We start from the raw sequence: 26,291 nt of genomic DNA, 5'->3' as shown, positions 1-26,291 counted from the left end.
CGGCCCTTGGCCAGCTGCCGCCCAAGCCCCCGGCCTTGGTGGCCTGTCCAGAAATCCAGCTCTGCACCAGCCAAACATCTCTTGAACCCCCGCAGCATGGCTGATTTGCTGCAGTCCCCCTCCTGCCACTCCTTTGCTAGAACGTCAGTCATTCTCACAAAATGGCTTCCGGCATTGTGCATGGGTGACCGGTACACTTAACCTACTCTCCACCTGCCTAAAAAAAATAATCGTCACTGCTGCCCACAGGACCGAGCCAGAGAGGGCTGCGTTAAAATGTGGTACTTTTCTGCCGCCTCCCGCTCTATTCATTAGGAATGCGATGCCCGCGCAGAATAATTGGCCGCCACATCCCTAATTACACAAAAAGTGATACGATAAGATCCCCAGGTGCCTTTGAATTAAACATCCCCCCGCTGCAGGCAGTTAGAATCACAAGTCCTTTGAAAAACGCTGGGCTTCAGCGGCGAGGCGGCTTCTGAGCGCACTGCGTCCCAGCCTTCCTTCTGCTCATCGTTAGTCTTCACGCCTGTGTTTTGCAATCAGAGAGAAGCATCACAAAGACTATAAAGCTTGTCACCGAGCGAGATGACTCTTTTGTTGTTGCGTGTTTTTCTTGCCTTGTCTGGGTACAGTGGGATAATTGCAGATCTGCTTTTAATCCCTGTTAATAGAGGAGCGAGTGAGGAGAGAGGAGAGAGAGAATGAAAAAGCAGAAGGGGTATAAAGCAGACCTGTCATAGGCAGGCAGCCATGTAGTGAGGGGTACAGAAGCTCAGAATGTGAGGTGGCACATAGCTGTGGCTGAGGCAGCCATTTTGAATTTGTTACTCAGCAGAAATGGGAAAGGGCAGACTTGCTGGAAACAATTTGCAGGGGGCAGGTTTAGATGTCGGAATTATGGTGCACGGCTTCCAGGGGCTCACAGTTAGGGTTAGTTCACCTTGGTGCAACATTTTCAGCACCAATCGCTTAAAGCACACCTGAGGTAAGAGGAACATGGAGGCTGCCATATTTTTTTCCTTTTAAACAATACCAGTTGCCTGGCTATCATGCCTCTTGGTCCGCAGTAATGTCTGAATCACACACCTGAAACAAGCATGTGGCAATCCCAGTCAGACTTCAGTCAGACACATCTGTGCATTGTTTAAAAGGAAATAAATATGGTTTCCTCCATTTCCCTTTCACTTCGGGTGTCCCTTAAAGTCGGCAACATCCTTTACCTTAAAGAGGAACTCCAGTGAAAATAGTGTAATAAAAAAGTGCTTCATTTTTACAATAATTATGTATAAATGATTTAGTCAGTGTTTGCTCATTGTAAAATCTTTCCTCTCCCCGATTTACATTCTGACATTTATTACATGGTGACATTTTTACTGTGGGCAGGTTATGTAGCTGCTGCTAGCTGTTTTGGCTGCTGGAGACAGCTGTAAACAGCTATTTCCTGTCTGTGAACCTTGTTACATTGTAACAAACTGCCAAAAGTACCGCGGTACTCAGAGCTTCTTGTGGGAGGGGTTTCACCACAATATCAGTCATACAGCGCCCCCCTGATGGTCTGTTTGTGAAAAGCAATAGATTTCTCATGTAAAAGGGGGTATCCACTACTGATTGGGATAAAGTAAAATTCTTGGTTGGAGTTTCTCTTTAAAATATGCCCATCACTAATCCTTCTACCGAATTAGGCCCAGCACAAGCCTTTATGCTAAAATAAGTCCTTCCTGAATCCCATTACTAACCTATGGCAAACACCACCTATGCCCAACACTTGACTAAAATATATATCCTCACATCTTGCATGGGGGGAGGGGCACGGGGGGGGGGGGGGGGGGGTGTTACTAGGGGTGAAGATGGCATTGCAATGGAAAATGTCAGAAGGAGGGGTGCATATCGGGGGCTACAGGGCTATATTGATGGCTATGCTGGAGACGGGAAGAATTTGAACATGTGGGTTGGGAAACCCCTTTAAAGTTTTTCTGTAGGACCCCATAAGTTCTAGTTATGGCTGGAGAAAGCATGAAACATGTTCCACTCTCTGCAGACTTATGGACTAGTGAGACAAACAGAAATGTAGAATTCTGGGTATCTGAAACACTTAGCTGTATACTGTTACCATAGATACCAGCAAATTTCCTACAGAACTGCAGCTTGACGATGAAAGATAATATTTAATGGCATACAAAATGACTTGTATAGCGATGATGTATGTTATATACTTTTTTTCCTATAAAAGTGCATTAACCTTTTAAACTGCAGTTGACTTGACTTGCAGTTGACATGCATTAAAATTAATATTTAAATGACAGCTGCACTAAAGTCAAAGGTCTACGTATAGTAGGCCTAATAATGGGAGGATTGCAGTACACATGGGAATGCTGTGGACCTGAATAGTTTACTATGCTCGGGTCTTGTGCTGTTTTCTGTCAGTACCTTTTTGTATTTTAGGTGGAAGATTATTCTCACCTTCCAGAAGATGCTGTTGCTGAGAGATACTACAGGAGGAGGAGCTATTGTGATAGCTGATAAGTGTTAGTTACCTGTGATTGGGTAATACAATTTTCCTCCCAGAAATAGTCTTACTATCACAATTAGAGGAACTCCAGGGAAAACAATGTAATGGAAAAAGGGCTTAATTTTTACAATAATTATTTATAATTGATTTAGTCAGTGTTTGCTCATTGTAAAATCTTTCTTCTTCCTGATTTACATTGTGAAATTTATCACATAGAGACATTTTTACTGCTGGCAGGTGATCTCTGTGAAAGGAGATGCTGCTTTTTTGGTAGTTGGAAATAGCTGTTATTTCCCTCAATGTAACAAAGCTCCCACAGTGTGATGTCAGTACCTAGGTGCTGACATCACACTGTGGGAGGGGTTTCACCCCAATATCAGCCATAAAGAGTCCCCTGATGATCTGTCTGAGAAAAGGTAAAGCATTCTCTTGGGAAAGGGGGTATCCGCTACTGATTGGGATGAAGTTCAATCCTTGAGTACAATTCCTCTTTAAGTTACCTCGTATCCCTCACCTATCTGCCCAGTGGCATCCAGTTCTGAACTTTGGGACTATCACCTCAGGCAACAATTCGAGGCTGTGGCTCTACAGACACGTCTCTTACTATTGAGAGAGGAGGAGGGGCAACGTGCGGCACGTGATGGAGCAGCTACCAGTGGGCGGGGTGAGTGGGGATATGATTCGCTCGAGGTCACTCAGGTGTCAGACATTGCTAAAAATCCTGCATGCCAGATGTTCGCTAGATTCTTATCTTAAAGAGACTCTGTAACCTCAAAAAGATCCCCTGGGGGGTACTCACCTCGGGTGGGGGAAGCCTCGGGATCCTAATGAGGCTTCCCACGCCGTCCTGCGTCCCACGGGGGTCTCGCTGCAGCCCTCCGAACAGCCGGCGACAGACCCGGCTGTCAATTCAATATTTACCTTTGCTGGCTCCAGCGGGGGGCGCTGTGGCTGCTTTCGGCTCGGAACTAGACGGAAATACCCAATCTCCGTTGGGTCCGCTGTACTGCGCAGGCGCCGGAGATTTGCGCCTGCGCAGTAGAGCAGACTCGGCGACGATCGGGCATTTCCGCCTACTTCGGAGCCGACAGCCACCAGAGCGCCTGCGCAGGAGCCGGGAAGGTAAATATTTACGTCACAGCTGTACGGAGGGCTGCAGCGAGACTCCCGAGGGACGGAGGACGGCGTGGGAAGCCTCATTAGGATCCGGAGGCTTCCCCCACCCGAGGTGAGTACCTCCCAGGGGACATTTTGATGTTACAGTTCCTCTTTAAGCCATCTTTGTCAGCCACCCGGCCAAGTTTAATCTACCGTGTTTAAAGAAGAACTTTAACCTCAGATTTAACTTTATCTCAATCAATAGCCAATACCCCCTTTCCCATGAGAAATCTTTACCTTTTCTCAAATAGATAATCAGGGACCTCTGTATGGCTGATAATGTGGTGAAACCCCTCCCACAGTGTAATGTCAGGACCTAGGTCCTGACATAACACTCTGGGAGCCTTGTTGCATTGTGGGAAATAATGACTGTTTCAATCTGTCTAGAAACCAGAATTTCCCTATGTTTGTAAATGTTCGTTTACTGAAAGTTCTATGCCCAGGCATCACCTGGCAGCGGGTCATCCACTACCCAGCCATCATCCATCACCTGCTAGAACTTTATCCTCGGATTCAACTTCATCCCAAACAATAGCCGATATCCCCTTTCCCATGAAAAATCTCTACCTTTTCTCAAATACATCATCAGGGACCTCTGTATGGATAATATTATGGTGAAACCCCTCCCACAGTGTGATGTCATGACCATGGTCCTGACAGTTTGCTGTCTGTGAACCTGATTGTATTGTGGGAAAATAACGACTGTTTCCAACTGCCAAGCAACCAGTAGATACTTTGCAGAATATTTGTTTACTGAGAGTTTTATGCCCAGACATCACCTGCCAGCAGTAAATATGTCACCACCTGTGATAAATTTCAGATTGTAAATCAGGTGAGGAAAGATTGTACAATGGGTAAACTCTAAATAAAACATTTACTGTATAAATTAAAGTTGTAAAAAATAAGCAATTTTATTCATGACGTTATTTTCACTATAGTTACTATTTAAGTAGTGTAAGCACCAAAACATTTTGTTTACTGTTAGTATTTTTTCATTTATTATCTATTCTAAGCCAAAAATATTTTTCTTTGTAAAGTCAAGTGCAATATGTACTTAAGAGCCTCAGAGTTTTTGATAATTACATTTGTTTCCAATGTCAGGATGTCAAAAACTGTTCACAGGTAATTTTAACAAAATAAGGAATAGGAATGCTTGTCTCATGTCCCTAAGCGTCTTGTTGTCTTTGGCCTAACAGGCATCTAGAATGTTATATTTAGTTGGTGTAGGGTTGATGGTAGACATGTAAAGTTAGGGTACGCCTTGACCACCACCTGTAGCTCATTCACAGCCTTAGGTTTCTCTTTCTTTTGAACATCGCCTTTGCCAGTGCAAAGTCTGGTGCCTTTGACCAGTGTTGGACTGGGAGGTGGGAAAGCTGAGGAAATCCACTTTCTGGCCAAGCAGTAGTAATCAGGTGTTGCTGCTCACAGTGAAGACTTGCTGCAGATTTCTATTGGTAGTGATAACACAGGGTTAGTGCTGCTTGGCCAGCAGGTGCATTTCCTCAGGTTTTCCACCACCCAGTCCGACACTGCCCTTGACAGTTGTGTTCTGCAAGCTTTTAATACAGACTTTCTGCAGTCAATTCCGATCTGCGGAGAGCCTTCCGCTGTCCATGCTTTAGGCGCTCTTGAGGTGCGTTGTCTGTCCAAGACTTGTTATCATTTGCTTTGAAGCCACCATGACCCCTTAGCCTTTGACTTCGTGCTCCACCGCACCTTCGTCCATCTCCTCTCAGTATATAATTGTCTTCTTGATCAATTTCTGCTGGTGCCATCGACCAATCACTGAGCTTATCCCAGTGGTCAAATCAAATTCAGTTTCTGAAGATTTGAGGCTACCTGAGGCATAACCTGTACCCCACCTACTATGCCCCCTGTTGTTGTAGGGATGACTGCCCTGTCCTATGCCACTGCAGTCCTCGCTATGATATCCCTTCTCTTTGTTAGGTTGATTTTGTGGAGGCCTGGAGCTCGCTCTGATTGGTTTAAGTTGCTCAACAATCTGTAGTAATTCCAAGTGCCGTTGGTCCACTTCCTCTAAATATTTTAGGTGGTATTCCAGTAGAACTGTTGCATTTGTGATACTGTATTTTGTATCTACAAAAAAACAACAACAAATGGAACAATCCTAACTCGGGCAACCCCCTGATTTATCAACTATTTCCTGAATGCATTTCCCATTTTTCCCAGTGAACTTCCTACTAAATTTCATGGAGCGTGATTGACATCTTCAAATTCAAGGTAGGTTCTGGATTTCTTTACCGCGTCTTGGTCCTCTCCATAAATATAAAATATGCACGTGTCTTTATCCAGATCCAATGCAGTCACTCCGGGAACCTTCCTAGCTTGTTGTTTATTTGTCTCATGAGTGCCGATAGTTAAACCCATCTGATCTTCTTGAACAACAAACTGTTAATGAAATAAAAAGTGCTTACACTAAAGTTTTTGCTGAAAATGCAGTTTGTAATTAATTTAAAGGGGGGAAAATGATGGGGAAAAATTGTAAAATTTAAATATGTGCAAACATAAACAGATATGAAGTACGTTTTTTCCAGCGTAAAATGAGCCATAAATTATTTTTCTCCTATGTTGCTGTCAATTACAGTAGGTAGTAGAAATCTGACAGAAGCGACAGGTTTTGTACTAGTCCATCTCTCTATAAGGGATTCTCAGGGATTGATTTATTTTCAAAAGCACTTAGTGAATGGCAGTTGCTCTGTACAACTGCCAAAAACGGTGCAGTGCCAGCGAGCAGGGAAGCTGGCCAGCATCATTGTTTAAATCCTTTCTAGGTAATATCTTTATAAAGAATAAAAGCCTTGCTGAGAATCCCCTATGAAGAGATGGACTAGTCCAAAACCTGTCCCTCCTGTCAGATTTCTACTACCTACTGTAAGTGACAGCAACATAGGAGTAATTGATGGCTCATTTTACTCTGGAAAAAAAACGTACTTCTTATTTGTCTAAGTTTGCACATATTTTAAATTTTACAATTTTTCGCCATAGTGCCCCTTTAAGGGGTGAATAACCTGTTTCTTTATCTCTTATCTACCACACCACATTTTTTTGTCATTTTATTGTCACCTCCTACACTCAAGAGTGTTCTCATAGAATGCTCAGAAGTGAAGTTAAATGGACTTTCCCCTGACTTGTTCCATAGAGGGGATATCTGTACGGTAAACACTGTCAGGCTGTATAGCGCAATGGTTTCTCTGGTGCAATGTCATCATGACTTTGTGAAAACTATTGGTGGTAACAATAAACGATTGGATGTTAGCCTGGCAGTCAGTCACAATGATGGTTGTAGAAAAAGGGGTATAGACTCTTGATAGTTGATATTGAAGACACTATATAGGACTAGTGGACTAGTCTAAAAAACACTGTTGGAGGCACTCTTAATGAAGACTATATAATATAAGCTATAGCCTATGTAAGAGATTTGTTGTCTTACCTTCTTAAAGGACAACCCACGTTAATGGAAAAAAGTATTTATTCATGACTACGCGTTTCACGGGTTATGGCCTGCTTCCTCAGGTCAATAAAAAGTGCCTATAATAAAAACATATATACAAACATACATATTTGTCATTTAAAAAACAACTCTCTTACCTAAGCGATAGCTTATAGTATATAGTGTTTATTAAGGGTGCCTCCACCAGTGTTTTTAGACATTGATGGTTGTGCTGTTCCGTTTCTGAGACTGGAGTCACTCTTTAAGTCAGAGCAGATTTCCCAGATTGCCCCGTCTTACCGAGAAGCCCCAGCTCTGTCCCTAGACATCTGCTAACAGGTTCTGGCGACTGAATGGTGGGATTGTTCTCCATATTTCTGATAAACACAATGCGGCGTTCTGAAAAATAGATTGCCAGGGGGAGTTCAAGTCAAAGTTTAATTATGTCTATTTGTTTAAACGGAGCATTGTTTAAGCAATGTACAAATCATGCAATCAATTACAAAGCTCAGACGCTCTTGTTTGCAGATGGCTGCAAGTCCCCAAAAGGCTGACTGTGTAACAGCTCCACCGATTCCACAATGCAACAATTACTCTATTAAATATCATTCTCCTGACTTCGTCCCACATCACTTACTTAATGAAATGGAAACTAAATGTGTGTATAAAATGTTCCCGTACACATTTTCTGCAGTAATCACCAAAGTACAAACAATTTATCAACAACATTCATTACCACTTGGGAATGCAACATACCTAAAGAACGCCTGCTGTTTAGAAGCAGAACTAAGGCTCTAATTTACAAAGTATTAGTGCATGCAATCTCAGATCTGCACATTAACTTCTTTTTTTCTCCTCTAGAATCACCTCCTCGCATTCACATATACAAGACTTTTCACGTGCTTCACCCGTCCTCTGGAATGCCCTTCCACAGCACATTCCTCTCTCTCCAACCTTTCAAATCCTGAAATGCTCCCTCAGAGCATATGCTTCTTGGAAACAGTGAGTTCTAACTTAGGCCATTCCCCTTCGACCTCTCGCCAAGTTGTACTCCTTACTAGATAACCTGAACACACACTGCCTGTATGTATACTGCATACTTTCACCTCTTGTTTCCCCCATTCCTTTAGATTGTAAGCTTGCAAGCAGGGGCGTAGCAATAGGGGTTGCAGAGGTAGCGACCGCATCGGGGCCCTTGGGCCAGAGGGGCCCCTGAAGGGCCCTCCCTCAACTACACTATTAGCTCTCTATTGGTCCTGTGCTCATAATAATCACTTCTATAGATACTTTGAATAGTGGTAATCATTAACAAACTGTTCCCCATCCCCTTCTTGCACATCAGACACCGTAGTTGCCATTGGCAGGTTTTGGTGTGCTGTATCAATTGGTATGTATAGAGTGCTTGGGGGGCCCCACTGTAAAACTCGCATCGGGGCCCGCAGCTCCTTAGCTACGCAACTGCTTGCAAGGGCAGGGCTCTCTCACTCTTTTGTGTCTTGGAATTTGTTATTAATTTCATAGCTTGCATTCTGTTATACATTTTATTCATCATGTTACATTTGTCATTATAATCACCATTTCTGTATTTTGTACCTGTGTCCATATTTAATGTTTATATTTGTCTGTATCATTATGTACCCCTTTTTGTTTTCTTACTTTGTACAGCGCCACTGAATATGTTGACGCTTTAAAAATCAATAATAATAATAATAATAATAGTGCAGTAATGCAAAAAACAGCTGAATTGGAATGTCAATTCACCACTAAATGTATGCAAAAAATGTAAGATTTAAAAATACATTTTTACACATTCATATAAGGCCCCGTTCACACTTGCGTTTTGGCAAGTAAACGGACCGGATCCTGATCGGAAACGTACAGTTCCGATCCGGATCCGGTCCGTTTGTATCAGGCATGCATCAGGCTGCCATCCGGATCCGTGGGCAAAAAATAGCGAAATTTTAAAAAAAAATGTTGGGGTCAGCAGAAGGTGCACCTGGTGCACCTGTAGAATCAGGTTCCTCCGCTGTAGGCCTCACCTCCACCTCCGACATTCTGCCAAACAGCTCCAGCACGTCTGTCGCTGCTGCTCCACTCCAGACATGCTTGGCCCATGTGTCCCCATCCGAAATGGCCGCTAGAATACGCATAGGAAGTGGGGTAGAACGTCAGGTTTTTGTAGGCAGTGTCTTCTGTGCCTTCCGTTCCCCATTGGTTTCTGTGTTCCTGATGGTGCTGCCAGGCTCAGGTCCGGCTCCGGTCCGGGTGCGTGGGCCGGAGAGCCGGACCCAAAAAATAGGGCATGTTGGAAAAGAGTCCGGATCCGATCCGGCTCCGGTACGTACGGAACGGAAGCGTGTGAACGTCCGCATAGCCTTTACATTGCTATGCGGAACGTACGTTCCGTTTATACAGTATGCGGTCCGGATCAGATCCGGAAAATCCGGATAGCGAACTCTAGCCTTAGAGTGCATTTCTACCAGAGTAAAATGAGCTATACAAAATATAGGTAAAAGGCTGCGCATCCCTGACCCAATACTGTACAATTGAATGGTTAATCGCTGTGGCGCACACCGCCCCCCCTGGACTAAAATGTACGCCCGCATCCAAACAATGCAATACTGGTCTATGGAGAAATTTTAGCTTCCATCATAGTTTTGCATGCAAAAATATAGATATACTGGACATCTGCACCAACGTTGAGGTAAATCTCCAGAGCAGATGTCCTAACACTAAACTGACCTAAGTTAAAAGCAAATGTCTTTACCCTGGCAGCTGCTATGCTAAAATGTGTAACTTACATTCAATACAGACAGCAGGAAACAAAGCAAGCGCTCACCAATATGGGCCGCATCTGAATGACTCACCACCTCATATGCACCGCTTAAATAGCTCAAATACACACTCAGCAATCAGACAGATGCAAAACATATGCAAAACTAAACTAAATACTTACCATGCAAACCAGGATAGCACAATGGGTGCTGCTAGCCTGGTAGTTACAGAACTGTGGATACAAAATATAGGTAAAAGGCTGCGCATCCCTGACCCAATACTGTACAATTGAATGGTTAATCGCTGTGGCGCACACCGCCCCCCCTGGACTAAAATGTACACCCGCATCCAAACAATGCAATACTGGTCTATGGAGAAATTTTAGCTTCCATCATAGTTTTGCATGCAAAAATATAGATATACTGGACATCTGCACCAACGTTGAGGTAAATCTCCAGAGCAGATGTCCTAACACTAAACTGACCTAAGTTAAAAGCAAATGTCTTTACCCTGGCAGCTGCTATGCTAAAATGTGAGATTTACCTCAACGTTGGTGCAGATGTCCAGTATATCTATATTTTTGCATGCAAAACTATGATGGAAGCTAACATTTCTCCATAGACCAGTATTGCATTGTTTGGATGCGGGCGTACATTTTAGTCCAGGGGGGGCGGTGTGCGCCACAGCGATTAACCATTCAATTGTACAGTATTGGGTCAGGGATGCGCAGCCTTTTACCTATATTTTGTATCCACAGTTCTGTAACTACCAGGCTAGCAGCACCCATTGTGCTATCCTGTTTTGCATGGTAAGTATTTAGTTTAGTTTTGCATATGTTTTGCATCTGTCTGATTGCTGAGTGTGTATTTGAGCTATTTAAGCGGTGCATATGAGGTGGTGAGTCATTCAGATGCGGCCCATATTGGTGAGCGCTTGCTTTGTTTCCTGCTAAAATGAGCTATAAATTATTGTTCTGGCATGTTGCTGTCACTTGTAGAAAATACCTTATATACTCGTGTATAATCCTAATTTTTCAGCACAAAAAATTTGCTGAAACGTTACTCCCTGGATTATATGCGACTCAGTAGAGCAGAATGGATGGGGGAGCAGGCTTTGTTACTGGAGAGGAGCGTAAGGATCGTGCACTAGTGATCCTGCTCTTGCCATCTGGCTCACTGCTGTTTCCATGCCCTCCATCCCCTGCAACATGGTGTGCAGTGTGTGCTGCTCAAGACTACCTGTCTCCCCCCCGGCATGTGGACCGGAGCGTACAAGCAACGTGTCAGCGGTGCAATGACCGGGTGTTCTTCCTGTGTGGCAATCGCTGTCTCTCATATCTATGACACCACCTAGTGGCATCTTGAGACACAGCTGTATCATCCTTGGGGCACATCTGGTTATGGGGAAGGGGGAAAAGCTGGATACTGGGGGGGGGGGGGGGGGGGCTTATACGTGAGTCAATCAATTTTCCTGGTTTCTGAAGGAAAAGTGGGTACCTCAGCTTATACGAGGGTCAGCTTGTATGCGAGTATATATGGTAGTTAAAGTCTGACAGAACTGACAGGTTTTGGACTAGTCCGTTTTCTCATGGGGGATTCTCAGTATTTCATTCATTCTTTACAAAAGCACTCCCTGGAAAGGATCTATAAAAGATGTTAGCTATTTTGGCAGTTACACAAGCCAACTGCTGGTCAGTAAGTGCTCTTGAGAATACAGAATACCCTGGGAATATCCCGTGAGGAGATGAATTGGTCCAAAACCTGTCAGTTCTGCCATACTATCACTATCTACTGTAGGTGACAACAACATAGGAGAAAAGTAATGTATAGCTTTTACTCGGAGGGGAAAGTACATTTTATATATTTCCATACATACAAATTTAAAATTTTACAGTTTTTCGCAAGAGTAGTCATTTCAGCTTTTTCATACTTATTTTTTAACACTGTCCTTGACAAACAGCTCCTACTAATCTCAAACCTATTTTGAAATCAATAAGGCATCTTAATTCACTTGTCCTTTTCTTGGGTTCTTTGTGCCAGCAGTCGAAATGACTCTGCTTTTTATTCAGCAATCAGCATGAGTCACTGCCTGAGAGAGAGTGTTGCTGTTACAATTTATCCAAAGGGTCATCGTTATCACAAAGATTTCTTTTATGTTTTTCTCTTTTCTCGTCCTCTCCTTGTCGTGATCATGAGGATTCTCCATCTGCAGATAAAACGCCAATCATTACAGCTTCATTTGCTAAATGGCTCAATAAGGGAGGGTGACGCTCATTGGTACAGACAAGTGCTGTGCAGTGGGGCTCTCAGTGAGGATAAAATGTGTCTGCTACGCTGTATTGTATTGTTGTATGGCTGCTTTACTGACAGGTCAGATTCAGGCGTAATGTTTAGTCTTTTCAGAGCTCTTTGTGTTACAAGTACTAGACATGAAAATGTGCATTCCACGTTCAAGCAGCAGGGACAGCCATACTATCCCAGGGAAAAAACACATATATAAGTCGATAAATACTTGTTCTACTTACATATGTATTGTACTGTCCACGTTTTGTTTTCAGTTAATTTTATATAGTAAAGAGAAAACTGTTCCAGGCATTTCCATCTTTACTGCCTTTGACTGAAGCCAATCCTGATATAATTTCCACCCTAACTTTTTTTTTCCTCCTAGAAACTGCACTGTCATATCTAGACTGCTTTGTAAACACATGTGAGTACAGCATAGATCGTATTTCAGCAGCTTCTGCAGAAGGGTGAGGTGTATCTCCCTTCTCAGTCTCATGTCATACTGAACTGCCCTCAGCCAATCAGTGAGGAGCAGGAATGTGGGAGGGGAGATAACAAGCTTCCTTCTCCTCGGCAATGTACCAAACAGAGCCAGGCTGACTGAGTTCAGATTCCTTACAGCAGAAACATTTATGATTATATTGCAATGCTTGCAATGCAGGGTCAGGATGTAGAGTAGTTAATAAACACATAGTAGTAAGTAAATGGAATTGGCTTTTGTGGCTGACAATTCTGCTTTCAGACAGAATCAATTCTTAAAGTGTACCTGAGCCGAAGCTCGGGGACACAAAACTAGATACTTACCTAAAGAGCGGGAAGCCTCAGCATCCTATTGAGGCTTCCCTCCCAGCTCTGATGTTCCCGTTACTGAGCGCACCCCCCGGAGATTAGCGACAATGCATTGTCACTAATCAGATCGGGGCCGTGCAGCTCCTCTTCCTTGTACATGGATGCGCAATAGCCAACTGAGCCCCGCCCACGCATGTGTAGTAAGCTGGAGCCGCGGGGTCTGTGCTACTGTCCATGCGCAGGCGGGCTTGTGAGGCTACAGCACGGCCATTAATAAGGAAGGGAAGCTGCGCTGCCCCCATGTGGAGGGAGCCACGCTCTGCAATGGGGGCTGCCGACTAGAGAGGGAATCCTCAATAGGATCCTGAGGCTTCCCTCTCTGCAGGGTAAGAGCTTGTTTTGATCCCAAGCTTTGGCTTGGGTTCACTTTAAATGGAACCTGAGGTGAGAGGAATATGGAGGCTGCCATATTTAAGTCCTTTTAAACAATGCAGATTGCCTAGCTGTCTTGCTGATCCTCTGCCTCCAATACTTTAAGCCATAGACCCTAAAAGCCTCTTGACAACCAGCTAACGCCGATTGGAGTAAACTGGTCGTCTGCGGCTTACCATGGAAACGGTCACTCGATCGAGCGGCCTTTCCATGTCAGTTCACGGAGGGTGTCTCCGTGAACAGCCGGAGAGCCGCCGATCGCGGCTCGCCGGCAAAATGTAAACAGGCGGGGAAGAAATCCCTGCTGTTTACATCATACGGCGCTGCTGCGCAGATCGGCGATCCCCGGCCTCTGATTGGCCGGGGATCGCCGGCATATGATAGGCTGAAGCCTATCCTTTAATGCGCAGGACGGAAATCCGTCCTGCGCAGCTCACAGGGGGAGGGAGAGGGAGGGAGCGGCAAGACGGCGGAGAACGCTGCGGAGGGGGGCTTTGAAGAGCCCCCCCCCGCTAAGCAAATGCAGCCGGTGGCGATCAGACCCCCCCCAGCAGGACATTCCCCTAGTGGGGAAAAAAGGGGGGTAGTCTGATCGCCCTGCTGCACTCCTGATCGGTGCTGCGGGCTGTAGAGCCCACGCAGCACCGATCACTGTAATATCCCCTGGTCGGCAAGTGGCTAAACAAGCATACAGATCAGGTGTTTCTGACTAAAGTCTGATGGAATTAGCAGCATGCTTGTTTCAGGCTTGTGACTCAGACACTACTGTAGGGTAGCCAGGCAACTGGTATTGTTTAGAAGAACATTAATAAGGCAGCCTCCATATCCCTCTCAACTCGGGTTCACTTTAAAGATGTATGCAACCTCCCATTTCATTGAATGCACGCGGTATTAGCAATGCACAAAGGATTTGCACATGTGTACTTATAGCAATAAATAGAGTTAAAAGTCCTGTGGCTCCATTATCAACTGAGAGGACAGTGCGGTTTTATTGACAGCTATCTTAACACCTCCCCTCGACCCATCATCAACCAAATGGGATAGTAGGAGGGAGGGGCCGCAACCAGCCTCTTCCTGTGTGCACAGATCACCTGACCTCACCAACTTCCTCCTCGCCGGTTGAGGGGGTCAAAGGCTGCTGTACACACACCGGATCCTTGGCCGAGTTTCATCTAGTGTGTGTACTCAGCTTAACTGATTGTGGCGCGTATTGCAATGGAATCACAAAACAATGCTAGTGGAAAGGTTCCCTTGCAGAGCCATTGCTGTTTGTCTCTATGTATTACATAGTTTCTAACAATTTTTTTGAACCCTCATAATCGTTATTTATATTATGGCCATAATACCATCACCACAGGGTTAATGTATAATTTTGCTTTGTGACACACAGGATCGGTTTGACTGGTGCTGTGATTTGTAGCTGTGCATGGCTGGTTGGTTGGCGTCTGTATGATATGTAGGATGATTTCACATCCACTTTATTGTTTTTAAGTGATTTTAGTTAATGGAAGGGGATATTCTGTGGGATTTTTTTTATTGATGTATTCATAAGTTAACATTATAGATGATTTGTACTTGTGGCTTTGACGTCTTTTTGAAGTTTTTTTTCTTTTAGTACTTTATATTTGGTCAATATAACCCTTTACTTATCCATATATTTTCTTAAAGAGAATCTGTACTGTAAAATTCTTACAATATTAAGCATACCATTCTATTCATTATGTTCTCCTGGGCCCCTCTTTGCCGTTTCCGCAGCTCCCCGCTGCGATCCTGGCTTTTAATTGCCGTTTTAGGCAGTGTTTACAAATGAAAAACATGGCCGCTAACCAGGAAGTGATGTTTGTATATATCTCATGTTACAGTATGCTACAAGCTTTTATTACATAGTGAATTATCTGCACTCCAGTCTGAGATTCTCACAGTTCACAGCATGAGACAGGCAGCTCCCTTCCCTCTCAGAGAGCTCTGTCTATGAGTAGTAAACAAAGCACACAGAGCCTGAAGGGGGCATGCAGGGGGCGTGTATAGCATCTCCCTATCACAGCAGAGGCAGCACATTCCTCCCTAGCTCAGCAAGGCTTGACAAAGAAAAGAAGATTAGATATATTACGGAGACAGTTCAACTAGAAAAGGCTGCAGTAATCCAGACCACATTAGATCAGGTATAGGAACTTATATGATACAAGAAATAAGGCTGAAAATGTTGTTACAGAGTCTCCTATACTTACTTACCTATGAAAAGAGAATGCTGGATCCTTACATTCTTCCCTTGCTGTCCTGGTTCCAGTACTGTCGCCCCGATTCGTATTTTTCCTCCTCTTGGAGCCCTCATGTTCCTGAGTGCTTCCAGAGATGGGCGGCTTCTTACTACACACAGACTCACTGGAGCACACTGGCACATGTACAGTATGGAGCCAATCATCTTCAGGAGCGCATGGGGTGGGGTGGGGGGTTAAGTGTTCCAAAGCCTTCCAAGGGCTCATGGAGGTGTATTCGACCAGAGGGTCGATTAGCACTAATGGAGGGGACAGTGCTGGCACGTGCAGATCAAGAGAGAAACAGCTAGGCTCTTTAGGATCCAGAACCTTCCCTCTCCATAGGTAAGTATCTGACTTTGTTTTTCACTTCAGTTTTACTTAACTTACTTAACTTTAACTGATAAGTTTATGATGTACCTGAAGTAATATAATGATAAACGTGGTTACATATAGTACAAGACCTATGAAGGAATTGCCTGAGGTTCCTCTCCTTTTCATTGCAAGGATTAATAAACCAGTGATTTTATCTATACAAAAAAAGGCAGTAGAAAAGCAGTTGAGTGCAGCCCTGGCTCTACTGAAAAGTAAACAGAAGCTAAAACACTTTTACTTAGCTAAGGGAACACCACTGATTAAAAAAAATAGGGTTCAACATTCAAAATCCTATTGTTTTTTTTGTTTTACAGCCAAACGAAACAAATTTAACATCACACTGTTATGACTGTTGTTTAGGATTCATTATTAAGATTCAGGCTTTAAATGTAGCAGACAAATGGGGCATGTGTTCTACCCTAGATCTCAAGCTTGGCCTTTTCATTTGAATGTGTAAGGAAAACATCTAAAAATCCCCATCATGTAAGTGCTATTGTAAATGCTTTTCTTCTGATCCTGTCTTGCTCCATGTCTCACCCCACTACCTCACAGGTCCATAAGGATGATCAATACTGCACCAGCATGTGCTGGTGGCTGCAGAGCGGCTGGTGGCAGTATGTATCTGCCAGGACTGTGGTGGGATTTCACTGGCCACCAGCAGTTGACCTCTCACACACTTTGAAAAAAACATGAATTCCCAATTTCATCCTTGGGTGATATAAGGAGCATAGATCGGTCCCTACACTAACCAACATCACTCAGCATGCAAGTAGGTATGTTTGCATCAAACATCTATTGGGATCATACTTGTAGTTCTTAACCTCTACTTTTTATTATTATTATTTAGCATTTACATAGCGCCGACATCTTCTGCATCGCTGTATGGAGTATATTGTCTTGGTACTTAACTGCCCCTCAGTGGGGGTCCTTATCCAATGCTACCATAGCCATATGTCTATGTATGTATGTTTAGTGTTTTTATCATAGTTTAGGGCTAATTTAGGGGGAAGCCAGTGAACTTATCTGTATGTTTTTGAAATGTGGGAGGAAGCTGGAGTGCCTGAAGGAAACCCACACAGACACACAAAGGAAACATATATTTAATTCCTCTTCCAAGTTAACAAAGGTTCCAAGGAATAATTATTGATGTTGGAGGAGGACCCAGGAAATGTCAGGCAATTTAAGCTAGGCAAGCTGTATGTTCCCGGGTCTTCCTCCACCCCCTTGTAGCTATGTCCCCAGCTTTAGAACTGCTCCCAGCCGCCGGTATGGGGTCCCCGCCGGTGCAGAGGCCGACCTCGCAAGGTCGTTCTCTACTGCGCGGGCGCAAGCACCGCTGTCAATAACTTGCACGTGGGCTGGAGTGTTCTGTGCAGGTGCAGTAGAGGATGACCTCTGCACTGGCAGGGACCCCGGGCCAGCGACTGGGAGTGGGACATATCAGCTGCAAGGGGCTGGAGGAAGCCCCGGGTAATTAGAGCTTGCCTAGCTTAAATTGCCTGACATTTCCGTTAACGTTGTTAACCAATATCCTCTATTCCCATCACCTTTAGAGGTTTTATTTATTTATTTTTAGTATTTATATAGCGCCGACATATTACGCAGCGCTGTACAGATCATATTGGCTGGCCACTAACTGTCCCTCAGAGGGGCTCACAATCTAATCTCTACCATAGTCATATGTCTATGTATGTATCATGTGGTGTATGTATCATAGTCTAGGGCCAATTTTAGGGTGAAGCCAATTAACTTGTGTGTATGTTTTTGAGATGTGGAAGGAAACCGGAGTGCACGGAGAAAACCCACCCAGATATGGGAAGAACATACAAACTCCAGATGTTGACCTGGCTGGGATGCGAACCAGGGACCCAGCGTTGCAAGTAAAGAGTGCTAACCATTACGCCACCGTGCTGCCCCAGGTTTTCCTGGTTGTCTCACTGCATGTAGCTCGTGAGTGTTAATATTGAGATTTGCTTGATTTGGTCAATGGCCACTACCCCCAGCCCCTGTCTATTTAAAGTGGTCTAAAAGCCAGCAATTCTACCTTGCTCTAAAAGATTCCTCACAGCTTGAAAGCTACTATCCCAGAATTTTTTTTTTGCAGAACATCACTGAAATGGTTAAACAAAAGCAGTTTGTCCTGCTATTCAGCTTCAATCCACATTCAAACTGTAGATAACAGTATCTTTGTTTACATTTCAATGTTGTTACAACAACAACAACAACAAATAACATTTGTAAAGCGCTTTTCTCCCGTGGGACTCAAAGCGCATAAGCATGGCTCAGACCATCGTGGTACAGAGGAAGAAATTTTATAAGTCTGGAAATGCCAGGCTAAACAGGTAGCTTTTCAGTCTGGATTTGAATAGCTCCAGGGATGGTGCTGTCTTTACTGGGTGTGGTAGGGAGTTCCAGAGAGTAGGGGCAGCATGGCAGAAGGCTCTATCTCCAGATTTTTACACACGTTACAATGTGTGTAAACAAGTGAAAAGGAGCTCTCTGTGCTTCACACACACACAAACAGTACAGAAAAGCTCATTAGAAGATGTTAATCTATCTATATATATATAAAATCGGATGTACGTGTGTGTGTGTGTGTGTGTGTGTGTGTGTGAGTGTGTGAGTGTGTGAGTGTGTGAGTGTGTGAGTGTGTGTGTGTGTGTGTGTGTGTGTGTGTGTGTGTGTGTGTGTGTGTGTGTGTGTGAGTGTGTGTGTGTGTGACTGTGTTGAAGTGTGTGTGAGTGTGTGTGTGAGTGTGTGTGTGAGTGTGTGTGTGTGTGTGTGTGTGTGTGTGTGTGTGTGTGTGTGTGTGTGTGAGTGTGTGTGTGTGTGACTGTGTTGAAGTGTGTGTGTGTGAGTGTGAGTGTGTGTGTGTGTGTGTGTGTGTGTGTGTGTGAGTGTGTGTGTGTGTGACTGTGTTGAAGTGTGTGTGTGTGTGTGTGTGAGTGTGTGTGTGAGTGCGTGTGTGTGTGTGTGTGTGTGTGTGTGTGTGTGTGTGTGTGTGTGTGTGTGTGTGTGTGTGTGTATGTGCCGCGATCACTCGAAAATGGCTTGACCGATTTGAACGAAACTTGGTATACAGATCCCTTACTACCTGGGATGATATGTTTTAGGGGTCTTGCACCCCCCCCCCCACAACTGGGCAGAGCTACAAATAGCAAATCAGATTTCACCCATTCATGTCAATGGAAAAAAATTAAAATGCTGTCATTATCACAGTAATCAAGCCAGAGTCGGAGAGTCCCCACACTTGGCACAGTTGGTCACTTGGTGACCGAGGTTTCAAATCCAGGAAAAGTGGGCGGAGCATAAAACAGCCAATCAAATTTCAGCCATTCATTTTTAATGAGAAAATGTAAACTGCAGCCATTCTTACACTGTTAATCGTAGGGTTCTCAAACTTGGCACACTTGGTGAATGAGATTAAGAGTCAAGAAAGTGGGTGGAGCCTACAACAGCCAATCAAATTTCACCTATTGGTTTTCAAGGGGAATATTTAAACTGCTGCCATTCTTACACTGTTAATGGCAGAGGCTTCAAACTTGCTACAGTCGGTCATTGGGTGACTGGAGGTCAAATTCACTAAAGGGGCGTGGCCACAAACAGCCAATCAGATTTCTTTGCTGGATAAACTGCTTCCATTCACACACTTTTGATGCCAGGAAAATGAAAGCTCACAAACTTGGTCATTGAGTGACTGTGTGTCAAGGTTACAAAAAAGTGGGCAGAGCCAAAAACAAATTTCACTGGTGAAATATAAACTGCAGCCATGCTTACACTGTTAATGGCAGGGGGTCAAACTTTGCACACTGGGTGACTGGGATTAATATTCAGGAAAATGGGTGGAGCCTACAAAGCCAATCAAAATTCACCTGTTGATCTTGAAGGGGAATATTTCAATTGCTGCTATTCTTACACTGTTAATAGCTGTTAATAGCAGATGCCTCAAACCTGGTACAGTTGGTTACTGGGTGACTGGGTTTCAAATTCAGAAAGGGGGCAGAGCCACAAACAGCCAATCAGATTTGATCCATTTCAATGGGAATATACAAATGATTGATACCAAGGATCCCAAAGCTCATAAACTTGATAATTGAGTGACTATATGTCAAGGTTAGAAAAAGTGGGCGGCACCAACAACTACATTTTTTACATGGGAAAACATAAACTGCTAACATTCTTATACTGTTAATGGCAGGGTTCCCAAACTTGACACAGGTGGCCACTGGGTGACTGGGATTAATATTTAGAAAGTGGGTGGAGCCTACAACAGCCAATCAACATTTACCTATTGATTTTCAAGGGTAATGTTTACATTGCTACTATTCATACACTGTTAGTGGCATAGGCCTCAAATCTGATACAGTCAGTCATTGGGTGACGGGGGTCCAAATTCACTAAAGGGGATGGAGCCACAAACAGCCAATCAGATTTGTTAGATTGATTTCAGCCATTCTGTTATTGGCAGGGTTCTCAAACTTGACACAGTTGGTCACTGGATGACTGGGATTAATATTCAGGAAAGTGGGTGGAGCCTACAACAGCCAATCAAAATTCACCTATTGATTTTCAAGTGAAATATTGAAACTGCTGCCATTCTTACACTGTTAATGGCAGAGGCCTCAAACCTGCTACAATCGTCACTAAGTGACTGGGGCTCAAATTCGCTAAAGGGGTGGAGCCACAAACAGCCAAATAGATTTCTTTGCTGGATAAACTTTCATTCACACAATTTTGATGCCAGAAACTCAAAAGCTCACAAACTTGGTCATTGAGTGACTCCGTGTCAAGGTTACAAAAACTGGGTGGAGTCAAAAACAGATTTCCCTGGGAAAATATAAACTGCAGCACCTTCTTCACTCTTAATGGCTGGGTTTGCAAACTTTGCACAGTTTGTTACTCGTTGACTTGGATTACTATTCAGAAAAGTGGGTGGAGCCTTAAAAAGCCAATCAATATTAACCTGTTGATTTTCAAAAGGAATATTAAAATTGCTACCATTCTTGCACTGTTAATGGCACGAGCCTCAAGCCTGGTACAGTTGGTCATTGGGTCACTGGGGTTCAAATTCAGAAAAGGATGCGGAGCCAAAAACAGCCAATCAGATTTGTTTTTATTGATGCCAAGGACCCGAAAGCTCACATACTTGGTCATTGAGTGACTGTGTGTCCAGGTTACAAAAAGTGGGGAGAGCCAAAAACAAATTTCACTGGGAAAATATAAACTGCAGGCCTTTTTACACTGTTAATGGCAGGGTTGTCAAACTTTGCCCAGATGGTCACTGGGTGACTGAGATTAATATTCAGGGAAGTGGGTGGAGCCTATTATAGCCAATCAAAATTTACCTGTTGATATTCAAAAGGAATATTTAAATTGCTGCCAATATTACACTGTTAATAGCAAATGCCTGAAACCTGCTATAATTGGTCAATGGGTGACTGGGGTCCAAACTCTGGAGAGGGGCGTAGTTACAAACCGTTAATCTGATTTATTTAATGTCTATGGGAATATACAAATTATTGATGCCAAAGCTCACAAACTTGGTCATTGAGTGTTTGTGTGTTAGGGTTAGAAAAAGTGGGCGGAGCCGACACCAGCCAAATACATATCAGCTAGTACATAATAAAAAGCAGTTTGAATAAAATGCAATGCCAGCTTTCAGGGTATGATAAACTACACTTTGGAAACTTGTAATTTGTAAACAGACAGTATTACTTATGCTCAAAAGCAAATACGATATGATAACTGTATGAGTAATAAAAAGTAGGAAAACACATTTTTATTGAATGTTATGTCGGAGTTTCAAACCACTTTAACTACTTAAAGACACGGTTACGCCAACAGGCGTGACCGCAGCGGCAGCCCCAGAACTGCCTAACACCAATTGGCGTTAAGTCCTGGGGCCGGCTATTGCAGGAGATCGCGCACAGGCTATGTGCGCATCTTCTGCTTAGTAGCTCTGCTCCGCCTTCAATCTCCCAGTGGCGATCGCCGCTCGGAGACTGTTAGACGGCGAAACCACCATCTTTTTACTTAGTACAGTGCTGTGATCCATGGCAGCGCTGTACTGGGGCACAAGAGAGCCATTGGCTCTCATAGGCTGAAAACTATGACAGCCGATCACTATGATTGGCTGGCGGGGGGTGGGAGGGAGGCAGAGGGGAAAAAAATACGTATATTTAATAGAAAAAAATACAATAAATATTTGTCAAAAAAAAACAACTGGGGGGTGATCAGACCCCACCAACAGAAAGCTCTGTTGGTGGGGAGAAAGGGGGGGGGTGGAATCACTTGTGTGCTGTGTTGTGCAGCCATGCAGCTTGGCCTTAAAGCTGCAGTGTCCTATTTAGCCTGGTCTTTAGGGGGGTTTAGCACTGTGGTCCTCAAGTGGTTAACCTCTTGAGGACCGCAGTGCTAAACCACCTTAGTGACCAGGCTATTTTTAGTAAAATAGCCCACTGCAGCTTTAAGGCTAAGCTGCAGGGCCGCACAACACATCACACAAGTGATTCCCCCCCCCCCCCCCCTTTTTCTCTGATCGCTCCACCCATGTTTATTTTTATTTTTTTTTATAAATACTTTTGTTAGCTTTTTTTTTTTTTTAAAGCGGTTTCTTTAAAAATGTCCCCTTCCTCCTCCCTCCCTCCCCACAGCCAGCCAATTATGGCGATCGGCTCTCATAGGCATCTGCCTATGAGAGCCGATCACTCTCTTGTCCCCCAGGGGGACAGCCGTGTGACACTGCTGTCCCCAGGACAGCGCTGCAGCCGATCGCAGCGCTGTACATGCAAATCACGCCGTCTATTAGTCTCCCGAGCGGCAATAGCCGCTCGGAGACTGAAGGCAGGCGGAGCTCCGCCCCCCAAGCAGGACATGCGCGCACAGCCTGTGCACGATTTCCTGCAAAACAGAGCACCAGGACTTTCATGCCAATTGGCGTTAGGCGGTCCTAGGGCTGCCGCCGCGGCCATGCCCATCGGCGCGACGCGGTCGGCAAAAGGTTAAGGCACACCTTTGTTTGTGAGTTCCTGCAGAAAGGCATCCAGGCGCTCTGGTGCCTACCGATGTTGTGCTGTGCGCTGCTACATAAATATATTTACTTATTGGCTTTTATCATAAGTACCGTAGTTAGGTTTAATGATGCAAAGTGAGTAAGAGGTGCCCAGAAGTAGATACAACTGAGTTAAAAACAGCTAAAAATTGAAAAATAGAGTTGGCTTACCTCAATGACAAGTTCATATAAATATGAATTGTAATAAGCACAGGCAGCGCGTTTCGTGGGTCTGCACAATTATCATTGTCATTATTGAGGTAAGCCATCTCTATTTTTAGCTCAGTTTTATCCACTTCTGGGCTCCTCCTGCCACCTTTCACTCTCCTTTGGGAAGGGTGTATATTGGTACCCCTAGTGGTTTTGCCATCGATAGGTTTTTTGTTGTTTTTCCCAACCAGACAGCATCCAGCTCCAGCCGGATACCCGAGTGGAGCCAGGTTTATAGCTCTCGACCTGCTTTCAGCGGTTGGTTGCCCCTTGTGCAGCCTTCCTTTGTGAGTACCCTATTCCTTTTTGTTTTCCATCACTCCTCTTGTGACATATTGCACCATTTGGGCTCCTGTTGTCTATGTGTTCTTGTTTTTTTAGGGTGTTTGGTCTCCCTACCTCGCTGTAGGTTTTGTGATGTTTGTTGGGTTAATGTTGTTCACTTATGTTTCTATTTCTTCACCTATGTACAGTACACTATTATTTTTCATTAACCACTTAGCAACTTCTGCCACGCTTTTCTATGTCCTTGTTTATAAACACCTATAAACACATGTAAATACTTGGTTCTGCTTTCTATTTTTAGAAAACAGTTAGTATAGCACCATCTTGTGGCCAAAAAGTAAAACTACTTCCAAATACACCATTATACCATAGACAAATTAACCTCCCTGGCGGTAAGCCCATGCTGAGCACGGGCTATGCCGCGCAGGAAGATTTCTCAGGCCCTGCTGCGCCGGGCCCCACCACCCCAGACCCCGTGCGCTGCCTGGCCAATCAGTGCCAGGCAGCGCTGAGGGGTAGATCGAGACTCCCAATGACGTCCCGACGTCATGCCGCCCGTGGCCATGGCGACGGGGGAAGCTCTCCAGGAAATCCCGTTCTTTGAACTAGATTTCCTGATCGGAGATCGCCGGAGGCGTTCGAAGACGGCGGGGGGATGCCGCTGCACAGCGGCTATCATGTAGCAAGCCCTGGGCTTGCTACAGGATTTAAAAAAATAAAATAAAAAAAACTGCTCTGCTGCCCCCTGGCGGTTTTTAATAGACCGCCAGGAGGGTTAAATACATTTTCATTACTTTTTTAACTCATTCACCCCTAACCCAAAATAAAATATTATTGCCATACATTGTAATAACCTGGACAAATGGGCAAATAAAATGTCTGTTTTATGTACAATAGCATATTTTATTTTTAAACTACAATGGCTGAAAGCTGAGAAATGGAGATTTTTTTTTTCATTATTTTCTTCTTCTTCTTCCCTGTCAAATGCATATAGACAAGACAAATAACATTTATATCGCGCTTTTCTCCTGGCGGACTCAAAGCGCCAGAGCTGCAGCCACAAGGACATGCTCTATAGGCAGTAGCAGTGTTAGGGAGACTTGCCTAAGGTCTCCTACTGAATAGGTGCTGGCTTACTGAACAGGCAGAGCCGAGATTCCAACCCTGGTCTCCTGTGTCAGAGGCAGAGCCCTTAACCATTACACTTTCCATATAAAATAATATAATTCTTAGCATAAAGTACTGCCCAAAGAAAGTCTATTTCGTCCCGCAAAGAATAATATATAGATCATTTCAGTGTGATAATTAGTGATAAAGTTATTACCGAATAAATGGGAAGAGCTTTTGAAGGGGAAAAACCTGTAGTAGAGAAGTGGTTAAGAGCCAAGACATTATTTTGTACATTACTAGATGGCGTCTACAGAACATTGTTGGAAAGACTGATTAACTGCTGGTAGCCTGTGAGGGATGACAGATAAGTGAGATGTGCTCAGACATTTTTGGAGATAATATACTGATATTCATTTTGTGGACAGCATATTTATTCCTAGTAATTTTCTATGGTTGTTGTGTGTGTGTGTGCATTATAATCATGTATGCATATTTTTGTGCATACTTTACATTATTATGCAGTTGGAATGACCTGAGTCATCTCTCTAGTAGAGATTTTATTGGTTCTCTTAATTCACAGCTCAGTTTATTTCTTGATATCTGTAGTAGTGTTGTTATCCATGCAGACTCCTTTCCTGTATAGCAGGTGACTCATTGCTTTTTGGAATTTTTAGGTGTTGGGCAACTTACAGTTGAAACTCAAAAACTAAGAATATCATGCAAAAGTTCATTTATTTCAGAAAGTCAACTTAAAGGGACTCTGAACAGTGAAAAAAAGAACAAATCTGTACTTACCTGGGGCTTCCTGCAGCCCCCGTAGCCCACGAGATCCCTCGACATCCTTGGGGTCTCCTCCGTGGTCCTGCTGGCGGCATGGAAACTTTGGCTGAATTCCTGCGCAACTGCAAATGCACCCAGTTCGATCCCCATAAGCCTCCTGCGCATGCGCAATACAGTCTTTCGATTATCGCGCAAGTGCAGGAAGCTTACCATGGTGCTCACGTGATTGAGCTGGATGGTGGGCGCACAGTTGGCACGACTTCAAGTTCAGATTTCTTTTTCACTGTTCAAGGTCCCTTTAAAAGGTGAAACTAATAAATGAAATATATATTAGTTCCACCTTTTAAAGAGGAACTTCAGCAAAAAGGGGAAAAAATAAATCACTTCATTGCAAAGTAAGAAGTTAAATAAATAGAAGAGAGATCAAGAAATGATTGATATTCGCCATTCATATTTTGATCCACATTCAGCCTGCATGTTATCATCTTTACTACTGGCAGACATGAAAAACAGACAGCATTAACTGCCATTGTCTATAACCACACCCACTAACAATGCCATAGGCTAAAAGGTTGTTTTTTTATTGCTATACATATGCACAGAGGGAGATACTGGTTGCTTGGCAGTTGGAAACAGCTGTTATTTCCCACAATGTAACTCTCAGGACCTACAGTAGGTCCTGACAATCACACTGTGGGAGGGGTTTCACCCCAATATCAATCATAAAGACCCCCCTGAAGTTATATATGAGAAAAGGTAAAGATTTCTCATGGGAAGGGGTTATCACTAATACTGCTGATTGTGATTTAAAGCGGTATAAAAC

The 26,291-nt window shown here is 43.9% G+C and overlaps 1 pseudogene; it reads right to left on the bottom strand.

The window, feature by feature from the left end:
- Positions 1 to 4,870: 4,870 nt before the first annotated feature.
- LOC137533425 (fragile X messenger ribonucleoprotein 1 homolog B-like) lies at positions 4,871 to 25,681 on the bottom strand (annotated as a pseudogene).
- Between the last annotated feature and the right edge of the window lie 610 nt (positions 25,682 to 26,291).

Source organism: Hyperolius riggenbachi, chromosome 9, assembly GCF_040937935.1.
Source record: "Hyperolius riggenbachi isolate aHypRig1 chromosome 9, aHypRig1.pri, whole genome shotgun sequence".
NCBI lineage: Eukaryota > Metazoa > Chordata > Amphibia > Anura > Hyperoliidae > Hyperolius > Hyperolius riggenbachi.
This window is presented reverse-complemented; position numbering and strand designations above follow the sequence as displayed.